At 45.5% G+C, this 19,597-nt stretch overlaps 1 long non-coding RNA gene across 1 annotated transcript; it reads right to left on the bottom strand.

Moving 5' to 3' along the window:
* Positions 1–2,384: 2,384 nt before the first annotated feature.
* On the bottom strand, positions 2,385–2,993 carry LOC146184855 (uncharacterized). Its single transcript, XR_014708603.1, has 3 exons — positions 2,886–2,993; positions 2,570–2,716; positions 2,385–2,427 (listed from the first exon to the last, which is right to left on the bottom strand). It is a non-coding gene; the product is annotated as an uncharacterized LOC146184855 (long non-coding RNA).
* Positions 2,994–19,597: the final 16,604 nt, after the last annotated feature.

Here is a 19,597-nt window from a genome sequence, read left to right on the forward strand (position 1 = left end):
TCATTAATTGTATCATAACGAGCCAATTTCCCCTTCAATTTTCCTTTTCATGAATGGGAAAGACATGCATGTACAGGTGCTAAAAGGCAAAGATCAAGAGTAGACTAAACGCACTGTAAAATAAGCATATCTTTGGGTGGATGGGGGGGGGAATGCAGTTGGTCTGTATTGTTATTAGTGGGCTGGTATTTTTTTATTACAAGTCAGGCTTGGTTTATGGGGTTCAACGCCCCAAATTCGACTCAAACGAGGCGCCACACAGCACTGACCCAAGCAAAAAAAAGTGTGTGGCAAAAGGTAGGGCCGACCTTTCTCGCCGACCAAAAAGTGGCCGGCCGACCTTCGGCACCCGAATGAGGGCCGGCGTCGGGGATTGACACTGACCTAACGTCGGTCGATTTTCGGCAATCGACTACGGCCCGAACTTTTGGCCCGACGTGATCGACCACCTGCCGCACGTGGGCCTGCCGTCTGCCAGCGTTACTGAATGGTCGGCCGCTCGTCTGCCCTAGCATTTTGCTGACGAAAGACCGTACGTCGGCCGGTTGCTTCCCGACGCCGGTTAGTGGCCGGCATCGCCCCTCGTGCAGGTATCATGCCATGCATTTAATATATCGTGGCCCATGCATATATAACGGGGTAGCACATACAAATGCATCAAGAAAAGCAGTAGCTTTTCTGATGCCATGAAGAAACAAGCTGCAGTATTTGGTGAAAAATTTATTTGTCAACAGCGTTGTGGATATATGACTGCGCGTGTGCCACATATGGAAGATGGGCTTGAGGCTTGGTCTCCTTCTTTTGGCAGCCTGTCGATCACTTGATGTCTGCGACTGGTCGGATCTGCGGCAGGTTCCATCTTGGTCAGCTGTATGAAGAAAAGTGTTTTAAATAAATATTTCCTTTTCGCTTAGACTTTCACATTGCAGGCAAATATAGGGTGAAAAGGTAGAAAAAATAATGTCTGCGCACTGCCACCAACTGCACTATCACATTAATATATTTTATGCGCTTGACTTCATGCGACCCTACTGAAAACGCATTAGCGCAAAGCCGCAATAGGTAATCAGGATTACAATAGGTAATCAGGATACGTGAATCCGCGAGAAAGGCGCGATCACTTTGTTTTGCTGGAGTCATGATGTTGCAATTTGCAACCGTAGCGCACTCAAACCTTATCCTCCCGAAGTGCGTTCTTGCATGCTAATGCTGCAATTTAATAATTCTAGCAAAACCAAGTGTCCGCGCTTGTCATAGAGCGCGTATGAGGGATTCCAACGCGGCAGAACAAACAGTTTCCGCGATATTACATGAAACCTAAAATAAGTTTATTCCGTAGAATACAGCTTAATTTTCTCAAACTAGATGGAACTTTTACAGCAAAAGCGACCGGATATTTAACGATAAGTCATCTGATTTATTTTCGTTATTTAACAACCGAGCATTATTTTAAAAATTGTCTCATCAGCCAAGACGGCTATTTAGACAGCCTAACTCTTAGAAGCTTATAGAACCCGTTCTAAATTTTTTAAGCTTGAAACAAGTTAGCTGAACACCTCATGAGCATGTAAGCACCAGGAAATAATCCGCACGATGAAAATACAACTGCTTGCCCAGAAAGCAAGCGCACAGAGCAAAATCAATGTGAAACGGCTCAGATCTGTGTGCATCACATATATAATTCCAAAATCCACAAAATGAACGCACTGGCTCACTTACCTTGCCAGCATACCGCATCACTCAATCATCAATTTTCACGTATATACATCATTACAGCAGCAAAAAAAATAATAATAATAAACATGGCATAAATCTTGTACTCAGTCCTGGCACGAGCTTGCTTGGCAGTAGCGATGATGCTAGTACAGCTTCTGATCACTCCTATGGCGAGGGGTGCTGCAATATTTATATCAGTGATAGCATTTGACATTTAACTGGGTTGCATGCGTCCCATCGATGTGAGTCGGATAATCGAATTTTCCGAACAAAATCAGCGCTAATAGCTGTCCGGCAAGTGCACCGCCATGAAGAAGCGAAAGACCAGCGTTTTAGTGTAGAGGAGACCAAGGACTTCGGGCTTCGGCGAAACGAGCTTCCACTGTCGAAGCCAGTTTCCAGATCAGCTGATATCGCCTCCCTGCACGGTCAGCGCAAGGCGCGCACACCAATTACAAAATATGCATTTACAGTAACAAGATGCGCATAAGTCTCAAAACAATAGATAATTAGTTGCAGTACATTATCGTATAGAAGAAAATCAGCGATAATTTGACTTACCTGGTCGGTATACATGTCAGTGCATGCACTTCGATGTGAAGAAGTGAAAGACGGGCGTTTTGGGGCAGAGGAAATCGGACCTCGGACTGCAGCGAAAAGAGCTAAATCCACCGCCGCAGCATCGTTTCCAAGTCGGCTCAGCACGTCTTCCTGCGCAATCAGAGCGAAATGCGCACACATCGATTATAAAAAAAAAATGTACGTAGTAATAAGATGCGCATATATATACGCGCTCCAGAAACAGTTGCAGTATATTGTCGTATCGAACAAAATATGTGCTAATTGGACTTACCTGATCGGTATAGTGAGTGTCCCTCCATATTAAAAGGCGAGCATTTTGGGACAGGAGATACCCAAGGACCCAGACTGCAGCAAAATGAGCCAATTCTGCCACCGCAGCCAGCCGCAGCCTTGTTTCCAAACGGCTCAGCAAGTCTTCCTGCGCGATCAGCGCCCACACCAATTATATATATATATATATGAAGAAAGATGCAAGGAGTATATAACAAGACGAACATATGCTCCAAAACAATAAATTATTATGTTCAGTATAATATCGAATCTAGCAAAAAGCTCCTCTGATCAAGACCGAAAGATCATGTACTTACGCATGTTTTGGTGAACTTCGGCACGAAGAATCTGTACAGAGCGGCTGCAATCATCAGCTGCATATATGGGCTGTTCTTTTCAAACGCTGACTGCTGCAGGAGGTTGAGACAGGTTGAATTTGCGCGAAATAAAAGCGGACGATAAAATTAGGCACTAGGCACCGCGCGCGCCCACACGGACTCACGGAGGCTGGCCATCGACTGAGTGGCGCCGCGCATCTTAGCTCGCGCGGGATGTGTTTTCCCGCCTTTTGGCCACGTGACCTCAAGAAGGGAGGAGGGGGGGGGGGGAGAGAAGCTCCAAAAGCAGCGAGAATCTCCCTGTGTGCGGTGCATGCAATTCTTTTTTTTTTCGCCGCTATTTCTCTCTGCTTCGGCATTCCTGTCGCCCCCCGCGGTAGGGTGCCTCGATGCCTTTCGCCTCCCCGTGGTTCTTTCCGCTTTGCCGCAGGGAGAAGAGATGGACCGATGGGGGGCAGCGGGTCCCGCGCAGCGAGAAGCAGTTTTCTTTCTTTTTCACGCCCGCCCCCCCCCCCCTCCCTCGTCGTTCAAGAAGCGTCGAGGTAGTTTCTTTTCTTTTCCTTTTTCTACGGCTTCTGTAGAGCCCCCGTCTTGATACCAGCGGCTGTAGTTCTTTGCATGAAAAAAATATGGCTTGGAGTGAATGTATGTAATGTTCTTTTAACCGAATATCTTCCACATAAACCAAGTGTGGGGCAGTAGAAGACCTGCAGCTTCATTTAGCCAAAATAGCAAGACCTGGCTACGTATATAGTGTTCAGCAACTTTATCGGAACCGTCTTTTCCAAGACGGTTAAGTTGCAGAACACTGTATATTATGAGTGCTTTTGCAGAGATCACATAGTCCATGCGGATTTATACTTCCCAAAGCAGTACGTGAGTTATTTAGAGTCCCTCGGGCTGTCATATTAATCGCAAACCACATTTCCGTTTTCGCGTTTGGTTTCCATCATAATGCGGCTTCTGCAGCTCGACTAAAGCCCGTGACCTCGAGCTCAAGCTGGTAAATACCGATTGAACCACATAGTAACTGCTGCAAGTTTCTGACAAAAATATATTTTGTCCATTTGTTTTAGGGATGCATGAAAATCAGTAGAAGGTCGCAGGGCAAAGTGCACCGGATCCGGATGAAAGCTCATAAAAGATCACCGCCTCTTTTCTTGACCCCGTACGAAATGTAAACTCACGGAGTCTGCGAAACGAATTGAAGGGCGTTTAGGATTGATAGGTTTCGAGGGCACTGGCAAAAGTAATTGACGGTTAACATATAAACCTCAAAGGCACGTGATCTCTTCGGTTTACCGTGGATTTGCTTAGGGTTACGTTATAGGTTAACTTTATGATGAGGTTGTTTAAATTCAGGGGTTACCATTTAACCATAAAAAAAAATGGACAATTACATTCGTAGGTTCATAGCAGTTACCGCGCAAATCTTAGGCACTTAATACTAAGTATGCTTCAAACAGACAATCAGCGCCTACCAGTTCACAAATTCAAGCATAAGTTCACGACAACTCGCGATCAACTACAGAGTGTACCATACCCGCCGCGGCTCAATTAGCGCGCGGTTAAAGCTTTATTTCAAAATATATATAAATAACAGTTAATTTCACATTCTGTTGCGCAATGTATAATTCTATCAGCAGGCTCAAATGATATAGTGTGAATATATATCATGCACGCGGTATAACTCAATGTTGCATAAAAATGGCTGTTTCAATGATACGAATTTTCCACTTTTCTCCTGCTAAGCCGACTTCCTCATGGAACGTAGAGGGGAAACCTGCTGTATTGCAGGAGCTAGACTTTACTTTGATATGCACAATGTTATCTATTGATATATTATAGCAGCAGTGAATACGCAGCTGGGAAAAAGGGGATTCGAGGAACTTTATATATATTCTGGCATTTCATACCATATTTCTGCGTGTGAGGCTGACGTTGAAGAATTTAACAATGTAGACCGCCACTGGTGCAGGAGCCGATCGATCCTCGTCATGTTGCGCGGGATTCTCAAAACGCAATCCCTTTGAATTTCCTCAAAAAAACCAAAGGTTACTTCTTGCACAATGCTTGTGTTCGCAGGAAGTATACGTTCGACAGGCGAATCGGCCGGGCGATCGGCTCTTTGCGTGCCTTTCATTTTTATTTGAAAACTATCAGGACCACATTTGTGTTCTGGATAAAGACAGTCGGCCTCGGCATATTGATATATAAGGAATAAAGCTTTCCTAATCCCCGTGTTTTAACTGAGGCGGGCAAATATTTGTCCCAAGCTGTTCCATTTATCCTCATGTCGGCAATATACTCGAGTTTCGTCTATCGAGAGTGCAGCATATATGTATATATGCGAAGCGCTACAGCTCATTTGGTCCAAAAGCCACCTCGCTAACCCGGTTTTCGCTTGAGTATCGTCGGGTTTTGTCTGAAATATTCGGAATGTGGTAGTAAATATGGAGATGCGGTCCAGGTTCCCACCGGGATCTGTGACAGATGCTGCGCCTTTACTTTCCTATAACCAATTTACAATTAACTGCTGTTGTCCACCGAAATAGAGAGATAGAGAGAAGAATGAGAAGGCGTTGTATCCCGTCGAATGTTAAGGGGAAGCTTGAGCGTCCCCCTAATTTTTATTTCCTTCTTTCAAATATTATTAACTATTCCATCGTACCACTGTGTAAGGTCGTGGAACAATTTACTCTGTGCGACTGCAGACGTGCGTAAGTGCGTGCGTGCGTACGTGCATGCGTCACACACGGCTTCGTGCCGATGTCGCGATAGACTATTAACTCAATAATCTCGGACATCTTGTTCATCCTAAAGTTATAGCTAATTAACGTATGCGCGAAACTTCCGATAAAGCCTAGTGCACACAGGTGCCAACTTTCCCACATCTGTGCTCCTTGATTGTTTATTGATCCAGCCTCCCAATGATACGACCCTGCATGGCTTAGCACGTGTTTTCTTGTGGATTCCTCTTGCAAAGTCAATCTACTTTGATTATATTTTCACTATAGCTAGGTGGTGGCGCCTATCTGGGTTTCGCCTTGTCTTCATTATGCCCTTTGTTGTGCGGATCACATAGGGTGTTGGAGTGGATCACATAGGTTAAGTTGGGCGGCCTTAACTTTTATACTGGCTTGGAAGTAGAAGGCAGATGCTTGTAGTGCATGGTCAGGGGAAGCAGGCGCACGTGTTCGCATAGTTAGAGGAGATGTTTGTAGACGGAGCATGGATAGCCATAGCAGTATCTAATCTCTGCGAAGCGCTCTGCTATTCTGCGCCCCTATACATATGTGCCAAACGTATGCGAAGTGGGAGACGCCTGTTGCACCCAATCTCCCGCATGCTCTAAGAGACTTTCGGTGGCGCACTGAGTGTGTCGTATTCGATCCCCACCAAATTAAGACAGGCTTTACAACTGGCATATTGATCCGCACAGTATCAACTTTGGTCAGGTCGAGTCTCACACACGTGTCCTTAAGGACTGCGTCGCAGCTTGGACATTCCACTGCCTAGCGCCGTGAGCTTTTTCGTCGCACAGTGGAAGGCCGCGCGAAGCGTTCGAACAACGTGTAGTGAAGTCCGTAGGATTGATCATTTGGCAGAATAGGAACGCGGTCGATCGTATTCTTTCGGTAACCCCGTTGTCTACTGTTCCCCATGCTAGTGCGTCTCACCTAGATATAGCCAGCTGTTAGTTCTTGGAGAGCAAAGCTTTATCCGGAGGTTGTTGACGCGGCACATCCACCTCAGGAAGGTCACTTGTATATCGAAGTGATTTGAACTGGGTTCTTGTCTTGAAAGACGCAGGCCTGCGGCTCACGCGTATATGTGTGAGCACAAAGGATCGAGCCATCGACTGTCTGGAAATTTGTTAGGGGGTCAGAGCTCCCGAGGGAGTCCTGTTGCAGCTGCGCATTATTGATATACAACGTGTGACCAGAAACTCACTGCATTATATATTTCTTGCCGCTACCTTATATGTTCGGTACTGTTTGCTGTTTTACTGAAACATTATTTATTGTCCCAGTGTGCTTTGCTATTTCCATGTTTATCAATAAGATTTCTTTGGTTCCCTGCTATGTAAATGGTTGAAGTTCACGCCTATGACGTCATGATCGTTTCTACTCTCTTATCCCGGTACTTTTCAAGCAGAAGTCTTAAGTCTCTGGACCTATGCAGCATTCCTTCCATATGCAGGGCTATTCTACAAGCGATCTCTCGGCTTAGTACGTACGACAGATAATTCGCTTTAATCACTTCCGATACATGTTCACGCCTTAAAACTAAAAGTTCTCCATATTATTAGTCGTCAAGCCACAACAAAAAACCCGAAATTGCGGCAGCTGCTTCAGGAAAGAATTCTTTTCAATTAGCTTCTTTTATTGCGCGTACATCGTGTAGCTCTCAATAAATATTCTTAATTTTCAATCACTCTGTCTAACATAGGGGTCTCAAACTCATATTGATACGCAGGATGCGTTGAGAAAATATGTCTCTCGCGGACCAGGAGGGGACAGTAACAAGCAAGAAAATATAGAAGCCATAATTCAAAACAATCTGCAAAACAAAAGCGAAATACTAATAAAATAGATAAAAATCAACTGTTTCGTTCCTATGAAACCACACTCCCATTCTTTGAGCAAAAAGAAAAAAGGAACAAAAAAAAAAACAGAAAAAGCGGAGCATCTTCGATTTTTTGTGTCCAAACGCGCCGGAGGAGCGCGTTACTTCAGGATGGCTTGGCGGAGTTACTGAAAGGATACAGCGTTTGAAAACTACTACAGTCACTTGTCCTGACAGTATATAAATGCGAATGAAAAAGAGGTCTAGTTGTCCAGCGCCTAGTTATTGAAGGTAACAAAGTTGACTGTCTTGTAATTTTAACTAATAACGCGCAACTTTGGGAAACGCGCTTACATTTCCAACATTTCGTTTGCACGTACAGCGTCCTCGTGCGCTCGAGATCGTCTCTTGGTCGCGCTCTACACTTCTGCAATGAACTTGAAAGCACGCACGCACCCACGAGCACAAGCTGCCGAGTCTTCCAAGAACTGTTGACAAGAAGCGGGGGAGGAGAGGGGGGTAGTTTCCGGTGTAGAATCGGACCGCTCGCTGCGAAAATGCGCCCCTCCGACTTCCGAAAAAAAATGAAAAGAGCCGCCCGTCCCACCCCGGCAGGTCGTAAAAGAGGATGAATGGGCCACACGCAAAGAAACAAAACCAAATGACAAGGACGCTGGCCCGTTTTCTCGCGGCTCTTAGCTTTACCAGACTGTTTTGAGAAAAAAAGTATGGGATTAATAACCTGGACAATAATCATTTTCCTTCGTTTTTTTTTCTTCATGTATTTGATCGTAAGACAACTTTGTTCGAAAAGAGCTCCTTCAAAAATAGTATACAAATACCACAAAACTGCATGCTCTCTTCAAAGTCGGCGTGTATACATCTCTTCTCTCGCCCAGTCAGGAACACTCGCCACCAACTTTCGAGCTGCGGGGGTGACACAGTTGCACCGCCCTTCCCACCATTTCCCCCCTCTTTTCCGCCCTTCCTTCGAAACGTCCGAGCGTGAGGTCGGTTTTGTTTCGTCCGGGTCTCCCTCCGTGTACGCATTTCTCTTCTCCTGCTGCGAAGTAGTGTTTTTAGAATTTGTCTCTTTGCTTGCCTGCCGGAGCGTTCGCCGCGGCCAAGGCTTGCCAGTGCCCTACGCATAATTTCTGCCCCCGTGTGCTTTTTCTCTTCTGTCCGCTTCTTTTATTTTACACAATAGCCTCCTCCTTCACAATGAGAAGTTGCGTCTACTCAAGTGCCCTGCCATATAGCGGACGCATTTCAGTGAGTGATACGGGCTAAATGGGGTGTACGGGAGCTTGTGCGCCGAAATATAACTGATGTTACAGCACCTACAGCTGCGCTTCGTATTAAGCAAACAGTATAATGACATGATCTACACATGAAATCGCGGCCACCTTGTGGCTTGCTGTTTATCAGAACTCGGTAAATAATTTTACTAACAGCTATAAGGTTCACTAAAAATGTGAGCAACAAGTTAAACAAACAATAGCATTAATTAATGTAACAAAACATTTACACTGAATAGCATGTATCATTTTGCTCCATACTAAGCGCAAATTACATAACATCGTGAAAAACCAAAGCCAAGTAAAAGGCAAATAAAAAAAAGTAGCAGTCGTGCTCTTCATAACTTTTTTTCAAGGTACCGCCTCAACAGTCGGGCCAACGCATTGCCGCACTCTTGCCATTAACCTGGCGCCGTGCCCGGCATTTAGTCCGCCCAAAAAGTCGGGCCAAAGGCCGCTGCGAACTACTTGCCGAAATGGCTGGCGGCTACCTCCGGGCCGACCGCTTGCCGTGGTTTACTAGCCGACTAAGTAGGCTGCCGACCATTTTCCGAACGTCGGCCACACGTAAATGGTCGGCCAAGGATGCTTGGGGAGCGACATCGCACAGCACATGTACAGGTGCGGACGTAAGTAAACGGAGCAGCTAGGCTTTTTCAGTCAAATTAAAATAACACCTTCCTCACTGGAGATCAGGAAATATTTGTCCGTGAAAGGGCACTTGCGTCTACTACCGGTCCACGCATACCACGACTACCAGTTTCAAATATGCCGAGACTCCGAGCCATGCTACGCGTGTTTCCACAATAACTCGCAACCCAGAAACGTACCATTCCACGGAGAAACTGCGTCGGCAAAGCGTCGGACTTGAGGCGTTGACGTCTCACGTTGAAGCCAGTTTGCTGCGCCAAACTGGGATTATACTGGTATGCGTCACGGGAAAAGTGGCGGCCACAAACTCTGAGCTCCTGGCGCTTGTCCGACGATGACAGCCCGACGCGTTGGAGCCAGCTTTCCCGCGTGACACCTTGCTTTGTAGGGACACGATGTCGCATTATAACATCTTTCCTGTCCTCGGCTTTACAGCCAACTACACAGCAATGGTGGTCCATTGCAGACCAGAAAAAAAGCAGCAGCAGTTGGGATCGCGAGATTTCAAGACTGACAACCGGGCAACACGTGCTTTTGCGAGCAGACGGATCTCTCTCGGCCGGAAGTGTTCCGCTTCTATCAAGATGTGCGCAGAATTCTTACCTTTCTTTAATGTACAATAATAACTAACGAATAAAATACTACTTTCAGGAAGAATAGGGCTAATTTTAAAATCTGTAATTGCAAAAATTACACGTGACGTCATATGGCCATGGCCAATGATAACGCTAACCCCAATGACATCGCATGGGCTGGGCGGCTGAAAACGCACGGTGGTGAGTCGCCCAAATCGGCTGCGAGCGGCAATTTTCCAAAATTATTTGTAAATTACAGCTAACACGCAGAGCTTTTTGAATGTGATCTCGATGCTCACTAAGACCACCTCTAAACACATGTAGCATCAAAATACGGCCTTAAATGGCGTTTCAGGGGCCCTTTAAGAAAGGTGCACAAGCGGTCGGCGTGCCTTCACTGGTCAGCAAAGCGCAAAAAATTTTAGGCTAACATCTTTAATAGCGCAGATATTCTATATTAAAAATGACGCTCCTCCTCTCCCGTCGCTGTAGCCCTCAACTCATACACGCCGATGCGCCGGCCAAGAAAAAAAAGAAAATGTCCAGGCCGACGCCCCGCCCATAATGCGTCACGAAGTGACGCCAGGCCGCGGAAAGTCAGGACCACTTCCGTCCCGTCTAATTCTCCCAAGCGGGGGCGAAAGGAGGAAAGAAAAAGCTGGGAGGAGGACTTCTCCCTCGCGCGTAAATTTTCCCCTCGCACTGACGGCGCCGCCGACAGCGCTGCGTGGCTTGCTCCGTCCTCGCGTGAACCGCTGTAGCCGTTACGACTCCGCTCGTTTTGAATTAGAACAGTCGTTTGCTTCGGTCGTCGGCGTAGCCTAGCGCTGTGAATTCTCTGCGTGTTGGCTTATCGGCCAAAGTCGCGATTTTTCGTCGCGGTTCTTTTACTCTGTGCATCTCATTCCTGCTGGCTCTTCGCCCCTTCGTGTGACGAGAGACTTGTCTGCGTGCACCTCCAGTTCCGTGGACCCATCTCGTCTGCTGATTGTGCTGGCCATTACAGTCGGCGATACCCGCTGTGTTTCGTGTTGTTGAACTTGTTACCTTCATGTACTGTGGAGAGACGTGCGTTTCGAAGAAGACGGTTCTTCCAGGAAGGGTATTGTAATTTTTAATCATGCATTTTGGTTATGTATAGCACAGTGACATGTGATTACTTGCATCAAATACCAAACACCAAGCTAGGTAACTAGAACGCAGGTATTTGCTCATGTTTCTACATTGCTTTGATGGTATGGAATGCGTAGGATGAATATGTGCATCATTTATTTAATTTCATATCAACTGTACACATGCTGACAGAAGCAGTGCCGGCAAACTGGGTTCTTTTGTAGTGATAAAGCAAGCATGCAAGATTACAATGTTAGCGCAGAACACATAACACTACTGTAAACTGTTAGCTATGTAAAGTGCGTGTGTGTGAGGGATACCTTGTCGCATCTTTTCATTTTCTGTTTCACGTGCACTTAATAAAAATGGGAAACGATATCTGCTGTTCTCTGTGCTATTTCTATACTGCGGTCGGGTACGCTCGCGAGCGAGCGCCCCACCCTCGAGAGCGCTATGCTTGTGGTTTTTCTTTCCATCACACTGTTCCTGCTGCGAGCCGGTCGCGCCGCGGCAGAACGATGATGCGGTAGAAAATCCACGGGCAGAGCGTTTTCCCGGGCACGGGCGCACGCGAGCGCGCGACCCGTGCTGCTTGAAGCAACCTACCGACACCCCTTTCAGCGCACCGTTTTTTTGGACCAGTCCGCTATACGGCCTCCCCCGTCAAGTCCATTTTTCACGCGCCCCCTCCCGCTATAATCCTATAATGGGGAGTTTGGCGCTAGCGTCTGTAATTCGTGGCCGCTGGGAGGTATAGGGAGTTTCACACCCCTGGTGACGCCACCGACCCTCGGTTTGTTTACTTCCGGTGGTGCTCCGATTTCTTCCCCTTCGGGCTTGCGGTGGTTCGCGTGTTGGGCGCCATGGATCGCATGGATCCCGAGCTCGAAGCGAGGCTGCGGGAAGCCGCTGCCGAGCTGGACTTTGATCCATATGATTATACTCCGTTTCGTGATCCGCTAGACAGCGACGACAACAGTGACAGCAGCACGCCATCGACTGGCCCTTCTGAACCACCCGCTGGAGACGACGGCCTAGCATGGTGCGTTCCGTGGCGCGTGCGCCACTGCACATAAGTTATTACAACTTTCTTATTTCACGAAATGCCGTTTCGTGTTTGCTTCGCGGCCTTTTCACATTTTACTTATGCGCAGGTGCCGCTGCGAAAGCATGCCCACACCTGAAGAAGATGCGTACTGCCGCAGCATGCCGGAGGTGCTGGCGGTGTGCCAGCAGGACGGCGGCTGCATTACGATCCACCCAGCGTTCCAAAGCGTCCGAAGTCCTTCGGGCTGTGCACATTGCACTAGAGGAGGAGGGAGCGAACATCGATGGAGACGGAGATGTAAACAAGTAGGTAGTGCGGAAGCGTCAGGTGACAGATTCGCATTATTATTATTTTGTGTGTGTGTGTGTATGATCCGTTTACTGTAAAGTGTGGTATTTTCAGGCAGCACCGCTTCATAGCCTACCGCTTGTTTACCAAGTGGATTTGGGGCAGGCTGGGCGAAGGCAACAGGGTGGTCCTGCCAGCCTGCGTCGTTTACCGGGTTCGGCGTGAATTTCCGTCGGCGAGCTACGTGGGATTCAGGCACCCTCCCCTTTAATCTCAGGTGATTGTCGCTTCACTGAATGCTGTATTCTAAACTTTATCACGTGTGCCAGGCGCACTGCTTCGAGTGGTGCATGGAAGTGCGTTTATTTTTAAGGTGGAAAAATAGAGTATGCTATTTTATGAACGCCAAGTTATGCACTGCGTCAATTGTCTGTTTTGTGGTACTGTTTAAGAACAGACATCTCATTCCTCTAAAGTGCCAGAACTTGTAGATATCTAATCAAGAAAGGTGTAGAACTGTTAGTTAGTGAAAAATAAAGCCTGGGAAGAAAATTCAAATCCTAGTAAAAAAAAAGATACACATCCAAAAGCAATCCAGAATGGAGACAATTCTGAGCATCACCAAGTCTGCTTGAGCACATGCTTCCAAGCATCTACCATAAACATTCATTTATTTGGAATGGAATTTTATAGAAAAAAAATTAAAATAGAAACACAGAATGCTTGTGCCGAGGCAGCGCAAGCATTCTGTGTTTTGATTCTGTGTGAGTGCTCGATACTGACACAATGAAATGAGTGCTTGAAGGTTTGTTTATTGATACTCCTAGCCGTTAATACATGACAACAGATCGCAGAATACATCCATTCCAGCAGTGGAGTAATACAGGTGAAGCACAGATCAAACCACAACTCTTGCTCCTGCATTTGCTGATCTGAATTATTAATTTGAATTTATTTACAGTCTAATACGCTTGCAGAGTGTTACATTTCTTATCTCCAAGCTGCAGTAATAGCTGGTCCCTTTGAGGTGTGTTTGCCAAAGTGTAGGGGCAGCACTGCATATTTTCAAAAAGTTGTGCAGGTTCAACCGTCCTTGAACCAAATTTCATGAGCATTAGCCATTGGCCGCAGTCACAGTTGCTGCTGCCACTTCGATCTTGGCTCGCTTGCACTCTTGCTCAGCTTTTTGGCAATGGGCTAGTCTGGCTTCTCTTTGTTCAATGGTCTCGGCAGGCTGTCTAGCACGGTTGCAACCTCAGTCTTTAGTGAGGTGGCGTATGTGCATGGTGTATTTCTGTAAGTTTAATGAAGGAGAAGGAGTAGATGAAACATTAAGACGATCATTGTAGCGCACGAAAATGTCTTGCAATTAGAAATTGATGGAGGCGATGTTTACTGCACAGTGCAAGAGTGTGTTGTAGTTTTACTACGAGGTGTGATAGGTTGTGGCAATAGCATAGTGCTCTCATGTCTAAGCTATAAAGATGACATTGTTTGCTGCACAGCATGAGAGTTCAAAGTCAACATTGCATTCACTTTGAGTTTTGTGCACGGGAGAAGTAGAGCGAATGCTCTAAAAGCCTTATTTTAGCTGTCTCTGCTATCACCAGCTCTCATGCCTGGACATAATCCCCTATTTCTTGATTATCAGCTGTATCTAACTGTGCATTACATCGCTCTCCTTTCACAGTGAATATATGTACACAAATTCTGCCAGCTAAGGTAGCCACTGCTTCTCATTTTGTGGCCTGTACCGCAGGAATCACTTAGTTGGGCTGGGAGACCTTGTCATTGCCTATTCTAATATTTATCCCTCGGGCATTTTATAGAGCGAGGAGCTTCTTTCATAATTCATTCATTTGACACTGTTGATAAGGATGTTTTTAACTTGTTCTCTTGCAATTTCTAGGGCCTGAACTTTGTCGACAGCTTGGCTTGTTATCTTGCTTCTTTGAGATCTGTGAATATGTTTCTAGTTTTTACTGTCGCTTTTCTATCCGCATATCTCCTCTTCTGTGGCTTCTTTTCATGGTCGCTTTTTCCAGTGTTGGTGTTTACATTTTATTCATCTGTGCAGGATTGTCAAAGGAAAACGAAAGGCAGTAGAACAGAGCACCAGAAAGAAGGAACAGAACGGAAGAATTTACAGCTTTGCAGAAAAAGACCACGATGAAATTTGCAAGGAGAGAAGAAGGGAGCACTTATCCAAGGGGAAGAGGTCACCTGCCTTGGGGCAGAGCATTCCGACCAGTTACGCGGGTGTGTGATGGTGGGCTGTCGGCTTTGACGGTTCCAAGCGGCCTCCACTGGCTTCTGCTTTGGTTATGTGGGCTGAGGCATTCCCTGTCTACGGTACGAGCAATGCACTTTGCAACACACTCTCATGCTGTGCAGTAAGCATCGTTCTCTTCATCAAGTTCAAACTACAACATACTGTTCAGCTGTGCGGCAAACATTGTGATCTTCATGAAGTTCCATCTGCACCACTCCTTCATTTAACTTGGGTAAATATGGCATACACATACGCCATCTGGACGAGGGCGGCCGAGGTTTTCTAGCGTAGTGTCGGACCAATTTAAGTAGTGTGACATAATTCGCAGTGCTTTCACATTACTGCACCTAAGCAGAATTGAGTGCGCTCGTGCAATTTCTTTTGGGGGGGGGAGCAGTTCTTTTCACTGCACTAGAGTATGCAGGTTGTGCCACAAATTTTTCTCAAAGTTGGCAAATCCCATGAACCCTTGCAGCTCATTGACCTTTTTGTAACTTTTGTAATTTTTTAGCATATGTAATACCTTTCCCGCAGTTTTGGTCTGTTCTATATTGTCACAAACCCCGCCTTAACGATTAACAGAGGCGCGGGATCCCCTTTACGGTTACCCGTCATCCCTCTATGAGGTTTGAGAACACAGTTAAAAGTTAGGCCGGTCAACCAGTGAAGTGCGTGTGTTGGTGTGTGATCAAGGAATAAATTTTGCGTCACTTTTTTAACACACAACGGGAACATATATAGGTAGTAGTCCAAATTACACTGCACAAGAAAAATTAATAAAACACCAGGACATGATAGTAATAAAAAAATGACTCAATAAATGACAAGAGAAAAAACCAATGAACAAACACTGCGATAAAGAAGACTAAAATAACAAAGCAAGTATTCCAGAGATAGTAAGTAAGGGCGACAGTTACACAAAAACACAGCGTAAAATACTAAGCCAGGTCAAACTTTAAACAAGGCTGTGGCTAAAGGTACGTCCGACGGACCCGATCAGTGGTCTTAAAGGTACGTCCGACGGACCCGGTGCGTTTTTCTTCGGGATCCGTCGTACGGATCCGGGAAATATTTTTCAGAGGTACGGCGGACGGACCCGATCGGTAGGGTTCTTCCGACGGACCCAACGCATTTTTCTCCGATATGGGCCTTGGGATCCGTCGGGAAAGCCGGACGGATCCGAGATCCCCAGATGTGGTTGTAGCAACTAACATTGGTAGCAACAACATGGTAGCCATATGTAGCCAAATCGAAGTTGGTATGAGGTGTACGCATGGTCATGGTGTACATACGTACGAGGTGCAAGAAGTATGTATACATACTGCATGCGTGAAATGTGAAATTACAAAGAATAGTACAGTGGCAAGAATAGTGCCTAGAATGGGTGATATACTACGTGATGGCATGATGATAGGTTTACGTGAGTTGGACCGCGGCAGGGTGGCAAGCACGACCAGAGCGCAAGCGCATGTAATCGCGGTGTTGACGGCCAGCCCGTGGCCCGCACGCCCGCTCATTTGGTCCTCGTTATCATGTGGATTAACGTCTACGACGGTCGTTATGTAATTATGTAGTTTTGATTCTTCAAAGTTTCCTCACTTCCATATGTGATGAGATGCGTCACGTAACACATCGCTTTCTGCTCGCATTGAGGTTTGGTGCTGCAAGTTCTACGTAGTACAAGCGGCGCTGAAAAAGCTGGGCACCGCCGGCCTGTCTCTAGCCCAAGCATCGCGTCATTCATGTTTGTTGTACAACTGGAGGTGTGGTTTGTGCTTACCGTGAGATGCTGTGATTACGGATTACGTCCTACTAGAGTGCTGTGCGAGACTACGAAGAGTGCTGTGATGAGTGCGCCGATGCCCGGACGGACATCAGTGTGTCCGTTTATGATCGGCGATGTTGCACGTGCATGTCAGTGTTTATTAGGTGCAGTAGTAATTTATTTACACGCGCTGTGCAACAATCAGACGAAAATAAGTCATCGACAATTTGTTAGCCTGTACTACAGAGCTCAAAACTCGGAAAATGGGAATGCACATGATGCAGTTTTCGCATGTTGGAGTGGACCGAAAAATAAGTGCCCAGCCCACACCGCCGGGATGCGCATTCCTACAGGCGAAATCGTTCAGGTTTCTGTAAAATAGCTGCCTGGCACAGCACCTTTCGAAATTTTCAGGCTTTGTACTATTGTTGAAGGCCACTTTATCATTAATAAAGGAACGAATATGCTTTATGTGTTAATGACTAGTGTTTTTTCAACATATTATGTTCATTTTTTTCGCTTTTCCTTAATTTCCTTTGTTTTTCATGCTAGAAAAACACAAATAGTACACTTTTAAACTTGTCAGTCCAAAGCTGAACATGAATATCTGCCATGCATCTGACAGCTTTAATGCTAGAAAGGTTGACATGTATAGCATGTACGTACACGCTGCGACATCTTAGTGGCACGTTCGGCTACTTGCCCCAAGGTCGTGATGTTTAATACCAGTGATGGCAGTCGCACTTTGGTGCAGGTGAAATGCAAATGCTTCTGTTTTCTGCAAGATGTCAATGCAAAGTACAAAGCCTGGGCAGTCAAATTAGTCTGGAGCTCTCCACTACGGTATTCTTCATAGCTACATATGTCACTTTAGGATGTGAAACCCTACATGCCACAGGTAGGCCGCATTGTTTTTTAGATTTTGTAACCTCTCATCTATGTTTTGCAACATTTGGCTAATTTTGGTTCCCAAACAGTTGCTAAAGATGAAACCGAAGCAGTTCTTGGCATGGTTTGCTGCTTAGATTAATTTTCTAATTGCAGTTCTTTGAAACTTGCATCAATGCTGGACAGTTCAAATAGCAAGCAGTTGAATTACAGAAATGATCTGGATCATGCATTTCAGTTCTGACAAGTGGAAAGTAATGGTCCCCTCCTTGCATGCATAGGTGCCTTTAGACAAATACATACTCGGGTGTGTGATTGTGACGCATATCAAGGGCCAACAGAAAGCCATGTGGAGCCAGTGTGATATTCTTCATGAAGGCTCAAGTAAAATTGTACAACAGCTGCTGTACCATGCAGAAAAAAATTGATCATTTAGTGTATGATTAACTGACCATGAATAGCATCTTACTCAGAGTATGATGTGATATATATCTGGTTTAGCATCCCAAAATAACTACGGCTATGAGGAACACAATAGTTGAGGGCTCCGGTATAATTTCGACCACCTGGGGTTCTTTTACATGCACTGACACCGCACGGTGCATGACAGCCTATTGTTTCGCCTCTATTGAAATGCCTCTGCTGTGGCTGGAACCAAATCTGCATCTTTGGGTTCAGCAGCCAAGCACTCTAACTACTGAGCCAGCACAACGGGGCCAAGTATCAAAATGCATGCCATTACATTTCCTTCTAGCCTGTGGTTTTCTTCACAGAACTAATTTATACAAGAAAAAGTAAATAGCAATAAAACATTAGTTTTATTGCACACTATATTCACATTTCAGCAAACATTCTCTAGGAAAAAATTTCTCATAATGTTTGCATGGAAACCATGAACATCTTACAAAAACAAAACAATGCACTTACTCCACTCCAATTATTAATGGGCAAGGTTGCATCTATGCTACTACACTGCACTTATCACAAAACCACAAGCCCCATCTGCTTTGGCCAATCACTTGATGAAACTAACGGAGACAGATGTCGCACACCACAGACTGGTCGTCTCGCAACATATCTCTGCATATGTTACATTTCAATTTCATGCCTTTCCACTTAGTTTCAACTGTTGCCAGCATTACTAGTTACCCATCTTTTCTGAAATTCCTTTTTTACGCTGTTGGGATGAGCATCCTTGTTAACGATGGTCTCTGGAATTTTCGATGCTATCATTTTCACATCTTCCTCATCTGGAAGAACGAAGGAAATGACAAGCGTTGAGCAGAAAAAAAACTAGGGAGACTCCTAATCTCCACTGTAAGGGTATGGTGTGCCAGCATTAATGGTTCTTGTCTGCAGATCCCACTGTGGATTCCCGTTAATCTACATGCCCTTTGCTACAAACATAATTACTAATTCCTTAATTCATGTCTCTGTTATCTCAGATATACTCATTAGCATACGGCCGTAGGCTGCCCTGTTAGGTGATAGACAACCTGGCATAGACCTCTGTAAGCCTCAACCTTTCTTAATTGGAGCTGAAACGTCGCAGAACATATTTTAAATATAACTTTGTAAGCTTGACTTAACAGCTCCTGCCATGTCGTGTGGCCTCGTGACATTTGGCTCGTGGCACTTTTGGCTTGTGCACAGGGGTCATCTGTTAAATACTGGTTAACATGCATGACAAATACATTTTCACACAAACTGGTGGCAAATGGTCAAGTGGTGCACTGCAGATTCTGAAATGTATACCTAATATGCATGCAAGGATCGCACCATCACATAACATGATCAAGAGTTCTATCAGTACCTGTAGTTACATAGCATTTCAATGCCCATTAAAGGACCACCTCAGACAATGGTTGTTGTTACCACAAGACCTGTTCTAACAGCGTACTGACACCATTCCACTGAGCGATGGACATGTATATGCACACCCTAGATAGCTCATGATTGTGGATCTCATTTATTTCTACGACTTCCAAGGAGTTCCTGTCGTCAGAAACCCTACACTTTATGAAATCGGGACAGTTGTCTTGAAAGGTGATGAAAAGAAATAACTAGGTTACCTTGACGCAATGCTAAATTACAGAGGGTGAATATGCTGCATGAAAATACCAAGAAGCTTGTACAAAGAAAAGTGAGAGTGAAATGGCAGGATTTTTGAAACAATGAAATAAACTACAAACTATACTTGTCAAACCTGTCATTAAGGAATGGA

Source organism: Amblyomma maculatum, chromosome 7, assembly GCF_055883805.1.
Source record: "Amblyomma maculatum isolate TAMU_Amacu chromosome 7, ASM5588380v1, whole genome shotgun sequence".
NCBI classification, from domain to species: domain Eukaryota; kingdom Metazoa; phylum Arthropoda; class Arachnida; order Ixodida; family Ixodidae; genus Amblyomma; species Amblyomma maculatum.